The sequence below is a fragment of the Heterodontus francisci genome, unplaced genomic scaffold (genome assembly GCF_036365525.1).
Source record: "Heterodontus francisci isolate sHetFra1 unplaced genomic scaffold, sHetFra1.hap1 HAP1_SCAFFOLD_1074, whole genome shotgun sequence".
Lineage (NCBI taxonomy): Eukaryota > Metazoa > Chordata > Chondrichthyes > Heterodontiformes > Heterodontidae > Heterodontus > Heterodontus francisci.
Genome location: NW_027142137.1, coordinates 58,376 through 72,856, shown reverse-complemented (window position 1 = coordinate 72,856; position 14,481 = coordinate 58,376).

The following is a 14,481-nucleotide window of genomic DNA, read 5'->3' as shown; positions in this document are numbered from 1 at the left end:
AGCGCCCTGTGTTACTGACTGTATCTCTACTGATGTTAATCCAGCTCCCTCACGCTGTCACTCAGTAACCCCTCTCCCCCCAGCGCCCTGTGTTACTGACTGTATCTCTACTGATGTTAATCCAGCTCCCTCACACTGTCACTCAGTAACCCCTCCCCCCAGCACCCTGTGTTACTGACTGTATCTCTACTGATGTTAATCCAGCTCCCTCACACTGTCACTCAGTAACCCCTCTCCCCCAGCACCCTGTGTTACTGACTGTATCTCTACTGATGTTAATCCAGCTCCCTCACGCTGTCACTCAGTAACCCCTCTCCCCCCAGCGCCCTGTGTTACTGACTGTATCTCTACTGATGTTAATCCAGCTCCCTCACACTGTCACTCAGTAACCCCTCTCCCCCAGCACCCTGTGTTACTGACTGTATCTCTACTGATGTTAATCCAGCTCCCTCACACTGTCACTCAGTAACCCCTCTCCCCCCAGCGCCCTGTGTTACTGACTGTATCTCTACTGATGTTAATCCAGCTCCCTCACACTGTCACTCAGTAACCCCTCTCCCCCCAGCGCCCTGTGTTACTGACTGTATCTCTACTGATGTTAATCCAGCTCCCTCACACTGTCACTCAGTAATCCCTCTCCCCCAACGCCCTGTGTTACTGACTGTATCTCTACTGATGTTAATCCAGCTCCCTCACACTGTCACTCAGTAACCCCTCTCCCCGCAGCGCCCTGTGTTACTGACTGTATCTCTACTGATGTTAATCCAGCTCCCTCACACTGTCACTCAGTAACCCCTCTCCCCCCAGCACCCTGTGTTACTGACTGTATCTCTACTGATGTTAATCCAGCTCCCTCACACTGTCACTCAGTAACCCCTCTCTCCCCAGCGCCCTGTGTTACTGACTGTATCTCTACTGATGTTAATCCAGCTCCCTCACACTGTCACTCAGTAACCCCTCTCCCCCCAGCACCCTGTGTTACTGACTGCATCTCTACTGATGTTAATCCAGCTCCCTCACACTGTCACTCAGTAACCCCTCTCCCCCCAGCGCCCTGTGTTACTGACTGTATCTCTACTGATGTTAATCCTGCTCCCTCACACTGCCACACAGTTACCCATCTCCCCCAGCGCCCTGTGTTACTGACTGTATCTCTACTGATGTTAATCCAGCTCCCTCACACTGTCACTCAGTAACCCCTCTCCCCCAGCGCCCTGTGTTACTGACTGTATCTCTACTGATGTTAATCCAGCTCCCTCACACTGTCACTCAGTAACCCTCTCCCCCCAGCGCCCTGTGTTACTGACTGTATCTCTACTGATGTTAATCAGCTCCCTCACACTGTCACTCAGTAACCCCTCTCCCCCCAGTGCCCTGTGTTACTGACTGTATCTCTACTGATGTTAATCCAGCTCTCTCACACTGTCACTCAGTAACACCTCTCCCCCCAGTGCCCTGTGTTACTGACTGTATCTCTACTGATGTTAATCAGCTCCCTCACACTGTCACTCAGTAACTCCTCTCTCCCCAGTGCCCTGTGTTACTGACTGTATCTCTACTGATGTTAATCCAGCTCCCTCACACTGTCACTCAGTAACCCCTCTCCCCCCCAGCACCCTGTGTTACTGACTGTATCTCTACTGATGTTAATCCAGCTCCCTCACACTGTCACTCAGTAACCCCTCTCTCCCCAGCGCCCTGTGTTACTGACTGTATCTCTACTGATGTTAATCCAGCTCCCTCACACTGTCACTCAGTAACCCTCTCCCCCCCAGCACCCTGTGTTACTGACTGTATCTCTACTGATGTTAATCCAGCTCCCTCACACTGTCACTCAGTAACCCCTCTCCCCCAGCGCCCTGTGTTACTGACTGTATCTCTACTGATGTTAATCCAGCTCCCTCACACTGTCACTCAGTAACCCCTCTCCCCCCCAGCGCCCTGTGTTACTGACTGTATCTCTACTGATGTTAATCCAGCTCCCTCACACTGTCACTCAGTAACCCCTCTCTCCCCAGCACCCTGTGTTACTGACTGTATCTCTACTGATGTTAATCCAGCTCCCTCACACTGTCACTCAGTAACCCCTCTCCCCCCCCAGCACCCTGTGTTACTGACTGTATCTCTACTGATGTTAATCCAGCTCCCTCACACTGTCACTCAGTAACCCCTCTCCCCCCAGCGCCCTGTGTTACTGACTGTATCTCTACTGATGTTAATCCAGCTCCCTCACACTGTCACTCAGTAACCCCTCTCCCCCCCAGCGCCCTGTGTTACTGACTGTATCTCTACTGATGTTAATCCAGCTCCCTCACACTGTCACTCAGTAACCCCTCTCCCCCCCAGCACCCTGTGTTACTGACTGTATCTCTACTGATGTTAATCCAGCTCCCTCACACTGTCACTCAGTAACCCCTCTCCCCCCAGCACCCTGTGTTACTGACTGTATCTCTACTGATGTTAATCCAGCTCCCTCACACTGTCACTCAGTAACCCCTCTCCCCCCAGCGCCCTGTGTTACTGACTGTATCTCTACTGATGTTAATCCAGCTCCCTCACACTGTCACTCAGTAACCCCTCTCCCCCCAGCGCCCTGTGTTACTGACTGTATCTCTACTGATGTTAATCCAGCTCCCTCACACTGTCACTCAGTAACCCCTCTCCCCCAGCGCCCTGTGTTACTGACTGTATCTCTACTGATGTTAATCCAGCTCCCTCACACTGTCACTCAGTAACCTCTCTCCCCCCAGCGCCCTGTGTTACTGACTGTATCTCTACTGATGTTAATCCAGCTCCCTCACACTGTCACTCAGTAACCCCTCTCCCCCCAGCACCCTGTGTTACTGACTGTATCTCTACTGATGTTAATCCAGCTCCCTCACACTGTCACTCAGTAACCCCTCTCCCCCCAGAGCCCTGTGTTACTGACTGTATCTCTACTGATGTTAATCCAGCTCCCTCACAGTCAGTTAACCCTCCCCGCAGATGTAGCATTGTTGTGACTCGTGCCCCATAATGACGTTTGATACTCCCAGTGCAGTACTGAGGGAATGCCGCACTGTCTGATGGTCAGTGCTGAGGGAGCGCTGAACTGTCTAATGGTCAGTACTGAGGGAGCGCCGCGCTGTCGGAGGGTCAGTACTGAGGGAGTGTCGCACTGTTGGAGGATCAGTACTGAGGGAGTGTCGCACTGTCGGAGGGTCAGTTCTGAGGGAGTGCCGCACTGTCGGAGTGTCAGTACTGAGGGAGTGCCGCACTGTCGGAGGGTCAGTTCTGAGGGAGTGTCGCACTGTCGGAGGGTCAGTACTGAGGGAGTGCCGCACTGTCAGAGGGTCAGTACTGAGGGAGTGCCGCGCTGTCGGAGGGTCAGTACTGAGGGAGTGCCACACTGTCGGAGGGTCAGTACTGAGGGAGTGCCGCGCTGTCGGAGGGTCAGTACTGAGGGAGTGCCGCACTGGCGGAGGGTCAGTACTGAGGGAGTGCCGCACTGTCGGAGGGTCAGTACTGAGGGAGTGCCGCACTGTCAGAGGGTCAGTACTGAGGGAGCCCCACACTGCCATTATCAAGCTGTCATTTGTGGGAGCTTGCTGTGTGCAGATTGGGATAATTTCATTCTTTCTCTCACTGCTATCTCTCCCTTCCTTTATGCCCTTCTTTTATTCTTCCCATGCAGATGTTACGTCGCTCCAGATGGTTGGCTCTCACCCAGGTGGCGTGACAACAATGTGGTTGGAATTGTGTCGCCCAGTAGCAAATCAGGATTGCCAAGGATTTGCACTGGTAGTTTCCAGGAGATGGCAATGCTGCGGACCTGGCGCAGGATGAACCAGAGACGTTCACTGCTCTGCAATGTGGCGAGCTCTTTCACCCCAACTGTTCCACCCATTCTCTTGGCGGAGTGGGCCCAGGAAGGAGTGGAACAATTGATGTGGTGGATGTGCCTGACGGAAGATTAAGAGTCATCGGGAAGGAATCCAAAATTCAAGGAACATTCCAGCAGATTCCCAAATGAACCGAAAGGAATCAAACAGCCGGAAAAAAAAAAATGTTCAAATGATGCAAACCCTCACGCACAAAACACACACCGACCCCTCCCTAAACTACGTACCATACACAGCCACATCCTTCCAAAGTTATATCACACAAATCTAACACCAGATCTACCTTTCCCCTTGCGAATGGGCCCCTGTCGGAGGGTCAGTACTGAGGGAGTGCCGCAGGGGGGGGGGGGGGGGGGGGGGAGTCTAGAACGAGGGGGGCACAGTTTCAGAATAAGGGGTATCCCATTTAGGACGGAGATGAGGAGGAATTTCTTCTCTCAGATGGGGTGTGTATCTTTGGAATTCTCTTCCCGGGAGAGCAGTGGAGACTGGGTCGCTGATTGGATTCAAGGCAGAGTTGGACAGATCTTTGATCAACAAGGGCGTCGAGGGTTTGTGGGGGAGCGGGTCGGAAAGGGGAGTCGAGGCCACGATGGGTCTGAAAGGTGGAGCAGGCTCGAGGGGCCGAATGGCCTGCTCCTATTTCTTATGGTTGTGTGGGCGGGGATTGAGGGATATGGGGAGAAGGGGGTGGGGTGGGATTGAGGGATTATGGGGAGGTGAGTGGGTGGGGATTGAGGGATATGGGGAGAAGGTGGGTGGGGATTGAGGGATGTCATGGCCAGTGTGTGGGGGACAGTCGTTAAATGAGGAATCGGGTTCGAGTTTATGGGTATCATGTGAATTCATTTTTCCACGTACAACCCGGGGGTGGGGGGTCCCCACCTCTTCCTCCTCGGGCTCCTGCTAGTCAGCTGATGGACTTTGGCACACTTCAGTGACAACCGCACCCCCCCCCCGCCTCCGATAGATGCGGGAGCTACCACTGCTGCACCCACCCCTGGGAGAAAGGGAAGGAGCCTTGGAGTCAGCGAGGAACACCTCCAGTGCAGGCTGCACCTCTCCCTGGAGCCCTCTGGAACGGGAAGCAACTCCAGAAAGAACCGAACACGCGGAGAGGTGTGGCAACCGCCAGAAGTGGTCAACCAGAGACGAACCTCAGTAGCCGACGATTCCGTGAAATTGTGCTGGTGCGGGGTGGGGGGGTCCTCATACTGCTTAATGGGCGTTCAGCCTTGGGAGCTTAAGATGGGGCATCAGCTGAGCTTTAGCAAACAAAATTAAACCCCGAGCCACGTCAGGAGATGTCAGGGACAGGCGGGCACAGGCTGGGTCAAAGAGGTTGGTTTTTGAGGAGCGTCTCAAAGGAGGAGAGAGGGGGCGCGGAGAGGTTTGGGGAGGGAATTCCAGAGCTGGGGGCCCCAGTCAGCTGAAGGCACGGTCGCCAATGGTGGAGCGATGGGAATCGGGGGGTACTCAAGAGGTCGGAATTGGAGGAGCGCAGAGATCTCGGAGGGTTGTAGGGGCTGGAGGAGGTTACAGAGATAGGGAGGGTTGTAGGGGCTGGAGGAGGTTACAGAGATAGGGAGGGGTGTAGGGGCTTGAGGAGGTTACAGAGATAGGGAGGGTTGTAGGGACTGGAGGAGGTTACAGAGATCGGGAGGGGGGAGCGAGGGGCCATGGAGGGATTTGAAAACGAGGATGAGAATTTTAAAATCGAGGTGTTACCGGACCGGGAGTTGGTGTAGGTCAGCGAGCACAGGGGGTGACGGGTGAACGGGGACTCGGTGAGAGTTCGGACACAGGGGGGGGGGGGGGGGATTAGTCGGAGTTTTGGGCTGAGCTGAAGTTTACGGAGGACGGAACGTGGGAGAGCAGCCGGGAGAGCGTCGGGAATGGTCGAGTCTAGAGGGGAACGAAGGCACGGGTGAGGGTTTCAGCAGCCGATGAGCTGAGACAGGGGGCGGAGTCGGGGCGACGTTCCGGAGGTGGAAATAGGCGGAGTCAGTGACGGTGAGGGTATGTGGTCAGAATCTCACCGCGGGGGTTAAATCTGACACCGAGGTTGCGAACAGTCTGGGTTCAGACTGAGACAGTCGACAGGGAGAGGGACGGAGTCGGTAGCTGGCGAACGGAGTTTGTGACGGGGACTGGAGACAATGGTTTCAGTCTTCCCGATATTTAACCGGAGTGAAATTCCAGCTGATCCAATCCTGGATGTTTGGATAAACATGCTGATAATTTACAGACAGCGGAGGGGTGGAGAGAGGAGGTGGTGAGGGAGAGCTGGGTGTCGTCAGTGTCCACGTGAAAACTGACGCTGTGTTTTCGAGTGATGTCGCCCGGGGCAGCGCGGAGACGAGCAACAGGGGGAGTTGCGGGCCCGAAGGTTACGGGGACCCCAGAGGTAATAACCCCCACCAGGATGGCGAAACACGGGCTCTGTGATCGCAGTTTGGAGTTGGCGTTTCCGACGACAATTTCGCTCCCTTACGGCACTCCCACATCTTCATTGATCCAGCATGCTGGGGTGTCGGGTGCGTATCCTGTCCACCCCCGCCAGTACTGGGTATGTACCCTCTCAGCAGCCACACGATCTCCTCTTCAAAGGTCTCCCTTTGCCCGTTTACCCTCCCGGGCCCCAAGCTTCGGTTCCAGTGCGGCCCGGGCCAAATCCCTTATCGACCGCCTCCCGTTGAAGATTCTCGCCTCCGATTCGTCCCTGTCCCTTTCCCCGGATAGCCGTCAAGAGAGCGGACACAGCCTCTCGAATGCTCTCTCGCTGAAACGCGCTCGGGCGGCTGGCCCAGGCTGAGCTCCTTGCCGCACGCTTCCCGAACGTTTCCTGCCGTACATTTTAAGATTTACCCTCCACATTTTTACCCTTCACACTGTTTCCAACGACGGAGAGAATCCCTCTTTAACCGGGGTCCCTGACGGTGAGACTCCCTCTTTAACAAGGGTCCCTGACGGAGAGACTCCCTCTTTAACAGGGGGCACCTGACGGTCAGACTCCCTCTTTAACTGGGGTCCCTGATGGTGAGACTCCCTCTTTAACAGGGGTCCCTGACGGTGAGATTCCCTCTTTAACAGGGGTTACTGACGGGGAGACTCCCTCTTTAACAGGGGTCCCTGACGGGGAGACTCCCTCTTTAACAGGGGTCCCTGACGGTGAGACTCCCTCTTTAACAGGGGTCCCTGACGGTGAGACTCCCTCTTTAACAGGGGTCGCTGACAGTGAGACTCCCTCTTTAACGGAGGCCCCTGACGGTGAGAGTCCCTCTTTAAGAGGGGTCCCGGACGGTGAGACTCCCTCTTTAACGGGGGTCCCGGACGGTGAGACTCCCTCTTTAACGGGGGTCCCTGACGGTGAGAGTCCCTCTTTAACAGGTGTCCCTGACGGTGAGACTCCCTCTTTAACGGGGGTCCCTGACGGTGAGACTTCCTCTTTAACAGGGGTCCCTGACGGTGAGACTCGCTCTTTAACAGGGGTCCCTGACGGTGAGACTGTCTCTTTAATAGGGGTCCCAGATGGTGAGACTCCCTCTTTAACAGGGGTCCCTGACAGAGAAACTCCCTCTTTGACAGGGGTCCCTGACAGTGAGACTCCCTCTTTGACAGGGGTCCCTGACAGTGAGACTCCCGCTTTCACAGGCGTCCCTGACAGTGAGACTCCCTCTTTGACAGGGGTCCCTGACAGTGAGACTCCCTCTTTAACAGGGGTCCCAGACAGAGAGAGGCCCGCTTTCACAGGCGTCCCTGACAGTGAGACTCCCTCTTTCACAGGGGTCCCTGACAGTGAGACTCCCTCTTTCACAGGGGTCCCTGACAGTGAGACTCCCTCTTTAACAGGGGTCCCTGACGGGGAGACTCCCTCTTTAACAGGGGTCCCTGACAGTGAGACTCCCTCTTTCACAGGCGTCCCTGACAGTGAGACTCTCTCTTTAACAGGGGCCCCTGACAGTGAGACTCTCTCTTTAACAGGGGTCCCTGACGGTGAGACTCCCTCTTTAACAGGGGTCCCTGACGGTGAGACTCCCGCTTTCACAGGCGTCCCTGACAGTGAGACTCCCTCTTTCACAGGGGTCCCTGACAGTGAGACTCCCTCTTTCACAGGGGTCCCTGACAGTGAGACTCCCTCTTTCACAGGGGTCCCTGACAGTGAGACTCCCGCTTTCACAGGCGTCCCTGACAGTGAGACTCCCTCTTTCACAGGGGTCCCTGACAGAGAGACTCCCGCTTTCACAGGCGTCCCTGACAGTGAGACTCCCTCTTTAACAGGGGTCCCTGACGGTGAGACTCCCGCTTTCACAGGCGTCCCTGACAGTGAGACTCCCTCTTTCACAGGGGTCCCTGACAGTGAGACTCCCTCTTTCACAGGGGTCCCTGACGGTGAGACTCCCGCTTTCACAGGCGTCCCTGACAGTGAGACTCCCTCTTTCACAGGGGTCCCTGACGGTGAGACTCCCTCTTTCACAGGGGTCCCTGACAGAGAGACTCCCTCTTTCACAGGGGTCCCTGACAGTGAGACTCCCTCTTTCACAGGGGTCCCTGACAGAGAGACTCCCGCTTTCACAGGCGTCCCTGATAGTGAGACTCCCTCTTTCACAGGGGTCCCTGACAGTGAGACTCCCTCTTTCACAGGGGTCCCTGACAGAGAGACTCCCGCTTTCACAGGCGTCCCTGACAGTGAGACTCCCTCTTTCACAGGGGTCCCTGACAGTGAGACTCTCTCTTTAACAGGGGTCCCTGACAGTGAGACTCTATCGCGAATGAGGAATGTAGATCTGGAATCTCCCTTTTCTATGAGGCCCTGGCAGGGAATTTCCCACCTTCAGATCTCAAAATTTGTCTTTGATCTACTCGGTTTAATTTGGGCCTCTGGAAACAGGACTCAAAGCGTCTTGTTTCAAAGAGTTCGATTCAAGCCTTTTGTTAACAGGCAGTTTCTGGAAGGTCTGGCTCAAGACGACACTTGTTGACAGTTTGGTCTGGCACCTCATGAACCATTCTGTGAAGGAAGGATGGAGCGAAGGTTAAAGAGGTTTTGCACTGAAGCAGAGAAGGCCCAAGTTCCAGTTCTGTGTTAGATACACTGTCCTTTCCCCCTCTGGGACCGGGTGTCACAGTGCGTTAGATACACTGTCCTTTCCCCCCTCTGGGACCGGGTGTCACAGTGCGTTAGATACACTGTCCTTTCCCCCTCTGGGACCAGGTGTCACAGTGTGTTAGATACACTGTCCTTTCCCCCCTCTGGGACTGGGTGTCACAGTGCGTTAGATACACTGTCCTTTCCCCCCTCTGGGACCGGGTGTCACAGTGCGTTAGATACACTGTCCTTTCCCCCGTCTGGGACCGGGTATCACAGTGTGTTAGATACACTGTCCTTTCCCCCTCTGGGACCGGGTGTCACAGTGTGTTAGATACACTGTCCTTTCTCCCTCTGGGTCCCGGTGTCACAGTGTGTTAGATACACTGTCCTTTCCCCCTCTGGGACCGGGTGTCACAGTGCGTTAGATACACTGTCCTTTCCCCCTCTGGGACCAGGTGTCACAGTGTGTTAGATACACTGTCCTTTCCCCCCTCTGGGACTGGGTGTCACAGTGCGTTAGATACACTGTCCTTTCCCCCCTCTGGGACCGGGTGTCACAGTGCGTTAGATACACTGTCCTTTCCCCCGTCTGGGACCGGGTATCACAGTGTGTTAGATACACTGTCCTTTCCCCCTCTGGGACCGGGTGTCACAGTGTGTTAGATACACTGTCCTTTCTCCCTCTGGGTCCCGGTGTCACAGTGTGTTAGATACACTGTCCTTTCCCCCTCTGGGACCGGGTGTCACAGTGTGTTAGATACACTGTCCTTTCTCCCTCTGGGATCGGGTGTCACAGTGTGTTAGATACACTGTCCTTTCCCCCCTCTGGGACCGGGTATCACAGTGTGTTAGATACACTGTCCTTTCCCCCTCTGGGACCGGGTGTCACAGTGTGTTAGATACACTGTCCTTTCTCCCTCTGGGTCCCGGTGTCACAGTGTGTTAGATACACTGTCCTTTCTCCCTCTGGGACCGGGTGTCACAGTGTGTTGGAGAAATTCTCCTTTTCCCCTCTGGGACCGGGTGTTCCAGTGCGTTTGATACACTGTGGTTTCCCCCTCTGGGTCCCGGTGTCACAGTGTGTAAGATACACTGTCCTTTCCCCCTCTGGGTCCCAGTGTCACAGTGTGTTAGATACACTGTCCTTTCCCCCTCTGGGTCCCGGTGTCACAGTGTGTTAGATACACTGTCCTTTCCCCCTCTGTGACCGGGTGTCACAGTGTGTTAGATACACTGTCCTTTCCCCCTCTGGGTCCCGGTGTCACAGTGTGTAAGATACACTGTCCTTTCCCCCTCTGGGTCCCGGTGTCACAGTGTGTTAGATACACTGTCCTTTCCCCCTCTGGGACCGGGTGTCACAGTGTGTTAGATACACTGTCCTTTCCCCCTCTGGGACCGGGTGTCACAGTGTGTTAGATACACTGTCCTTTCCCCCTCCGGGACCGGGTGTCACAGTGTGTTAGATACACTGTCCTTTCCCCCTCTGGGACCGGGTGTCACAGTGTGTTAGATACACTGTCCTTTCCCCCCTCTGGGACCGGGTGTCACAGTGTGTTAGATACACTGTCCTTTCCCCCTCTGGGACCGGGTGTCACAGTGTGTTAGATACACTGTCCTTTCCCCCCTCTGGGACTGGGTGTCACAGTGTGTTAGATACACTGTCCTTTCCCCCCTCTGGGACCGGGTATCACAGTGTGTTAGATACACTGTCCTTTCTCCCTCTGGGATCGGGTGTCACAGTGTGTTAGATACACTGTCCATTCCCCCTCTGGGACCGGGTGTCACAGTGTGTTAGATACACTGTCCTTTCCCCCTCTGGGACCGGGTGTCACAGTGTGTTAGATACACTGTCCTTTCCCCCTCTGGGACTGGGTGTCACAGTGTGTTAGATACACTGTCCTTTCCCCCCTCTGGGACCGGGTATCACAGTGTGTTAGATACACTGTCCTTTCCCCCTCTGGGACCGGGTGTCACAGTGTGTTAGATACACTGTCCTTTCCCCCTCTGGGACCGGGTGTCACAGTGTGTTAGATACACTGTCCTTTCCCCCTCTGGGACCGGGTGTCACAGTGTGTTAGATACACTGTCCTTTCCCCCCTCTGGGACCGGGTGTCACAGTGTGTTAGATACACTGTCCTTTCCCCCTCTGGGACCGGGTGTCACAGTGTGTTAGATACACTGTCCTTTCCTCCCTCTGGGTCCCGGTGTCACAGTGTGTTAGATACACTGTCCTTTCCCCCTCTGGGACCGGGTGTCACAGTGTGTTGGATACACTGTCCTTTCCCCCTCTGGGACCGGGTGTCACAGGGTGTTAGATACACTGTCCTTTCTCCCTCTGGGTCCCGGTGTCACAGTGTGTTAGATACACTGTCCTTTCCCCCCTCTGGGACTGGGTGTCACAGTGCGTTAGATACACTGTCCTTTCCCCCTCTGGGACTGTGTGTCACAGTGTGTTAGATACACTGTCCTTTCTCCCTCTGGGTCCCGGTGTCACAGTGTGTAAGATACACTGTCCTTTCCCCATCTGGGTCCCGGTGTCACAGTGTGTTAGATACACTGTCCTTTCCCCCCTCTGGGACTGGGTGTTACAGTGTGTTAGATACACTGTCCTTTCCCCCCTCTGGGACTGGGTGTTACAGTGTGTTAGATACACTGTCCTTTCCCCCTCTGGGACCGGGTGTCACAGTGCGTTAGATACACTGTCCTTTCCCCCCTCTGGGACTGGGTGTCACAGTGCGTTAGATACACTGTCCTTTCCCCCCTCTGGGACTGGGTGTCACAGTGCGTTAGATACACTGTCCTTTCCCCCTCAGGGACTGAGTGTCACAGTGTGTTAGATACACTGTCCTTTCTCCCTCTGGGTCCCGGTGTCACAGTGTGTAAGATACACTGTCCTTTCTCCCTCTGGGTCCCGGTGTCACAGTGTGTAAGATACACTGTCCTTTCCCCATCTGGGTCCCGGTGTCACAGTGTGTTAGATACACTGTCCTTTCCCCGCTCTGGGACCGGGTGTCACAGTGTGTTAGATACACTGTCCTTTCCCCGCTCTGGGACCGGGTGTCACAGTGCGTTAGATACACTGTCCTTTCCCCTCTGGGACTGGGTGTCACAGTGTGTTAGATACACAGTCCTTTTCCGATCTGGGACCGGGTGTCACAGTGTGTTGGAGAAATTCTCCTTTTCCCCTCTGGGACCGGGTGTCACAGTGTGTTAGATACACTGTCCTTTCCCCCTCTGTGACCGGGTGTCACAGTGTGTTAGATACACTCTCCTTTCCCCCTCTGGGACCGGGTGTCACAGTGTGTTAGATACACTGTCCTTTCCCCCTCTGTGACCGGGTGTCACAGTGTGTTAGATACACTGTCCTTTCCCCCTCTGGGTCCCGGTGTCACAGTGTGTAAGATACACTGTCCTTTCCCCCTCTGGGTCCCGGTGTCACAGTGTGTTAGATACACTGTCCTTTCCCCCTCTGGGTCCCGGTGTCACAGTGTGTAAGATACACTGTCCTTTCCCCCTCTGTGACCGGGTGTCACAGTGTGTTAGATGCACTGTCCTTACCCCCCTCAGGGACTGTGTGTCACAGTGTGTTAGATACACTGTCCTTTCCCCCCCTCTGGGTCCCGGTGTCACAGTGTGTTAGATACACTGTCCTTTCCCCCTCTGGGTCCCGGTGTCACAGTGTGTAAGATACACTGTCCTTTCCCCCTCTGTGACCGGGTGTCACAGTGTGTTAGATACACTGTCCTTACCCCCCTCAGGGACTGTGTGTCACAGTGTGTTAGATACACTGTCCTTTCCCCCCCTCTGGGTCCCGGTGTCACAGTGTGTTAGATACACTGTCCTTTCTCCCTCTGGGTCCCGGTGTCACAGTGTGTTAGATACACTGTCCTTTCCCCCCCTCTGGGTCCCGGTGTCACAGTGTGTTAGATACACTGTCCTTTCCCCCTCTGGGACCGGGTGTCACAGTGCGTTAGATACACTGTCCTTTCTCCCTCTGGGTCCCATTGTCACAGTGTGTTAGATACACTGTCCTTTCCCCCTCTGGGTCCGGTGTCACAGTGTGTAAGATACACTGTCCTTTCCCCCTCTGGGTCCCAGTGTCACAGTGTGTTAGATACACTGCCCTTTCCCCCTCTGGGTCCCGGTGTCACAGTGTGTTAGATACACTGTCCTTTCCCCCTCTGTGACCGGGTGTCACAGTGTGTTAGATACACTGTCCTTTCCCCCCTCAGGGACTGTGTGTCACAGTGTGTTGGATACACTGTCCTTTCCCCCCTCAGGGACTGTGTGTCACAGTGTGTTAGATACACTGTCCTTTCCCCCTCTGTGACCGGGTGTCACAGTGTGTTAGATACACTGTCCTTTCCCCCCTCAGGGACTGTGTGTCACAGTGTGTTGGATACACTGTCCTTTCCCCCCTCAGGGACTGTGTGTCACAGTGTGTTAGATACACTGTCCTTTCCCCCTCTGGGTCCCGGTGTCACAGTGTGTTAGATACACTGTCTATCCCCCCCTCTGGGTGCGTTAGATACACTGTCCTTTCCCCCTCTGGGTCCCGGTGTCACAGTGTGTTAGATACACTGTCCTTTCCCCCTCTGTGACCGGGTGTCACAGTGTGTTAGATACACTGTCCTTTCCCCCTCTGGGTCCCGGTGTCACAGTGTGTAAGATACACTGTCCTTTCCCCCTCTGGGTCCCGGTGTCACAGTGTGTTAGATACACTGTCCTTTCCCCCTCTGGGTCCCGGTGTCACAGTGTGTTAGATACACTGTCCTTTCCCCCCTCCGGGACCGGGTGTCACAGTGTGTTAGATACACTGTCCTTTCCCCCTCTGGGACCGGGTGTCACAGTGTGTTAGATACACTGTCCTTTCCCCCCTCTGGGACTGGGTGTCACAGTGTGTTAGATACACTGTCCTTTCCCCCTCTGGGACCAGGTGTCACAGTGCGTTAGATACACTGTCCTTTCCCCACTCTGGGACCGGGTGTCACAGTGCGTTAGATACACTGTCCTTTCCCCCCTCTGGGACCGGGTATCACAGTGTGTTAGATACACTGTCCTTTCTCCCTCTGGGATCGGGTGTCACAGTGTGTTAGATACACTGTCCTTTCCCCCTCTGGGACCGGGTGTCACAGTGTGTTAGATACACTGTCCTTTCCCCCTCTGGGACTGGGTGTCACAGTGTGTTAGATACACTGTCCTTTCCCCCTCTGGGACTGGGTGTCACAGTGTATTAGATACACTGTCCTTTCCCCCTCTGGGACCGGGTGTCACAGTGAGTTAGATACACTGTCCTTTCCCCCTCTGGGACCGGGTGTCACAGTGTGTTAGATAAACTGTCCTTTCCTCCCTCTGGGACCGGGTGTCACAGTGTGTTAGATACACTGTCCTTTCCCTCTCTTGGACCGGGTGTCACAGTGTGTTAGATACACTGTCCTTTCCCCCTCTGGGACCGGGTGTCACAGTGTGTTAGATAAACTGTCCTTTCCTCCCTCTGGGACCGGGTGT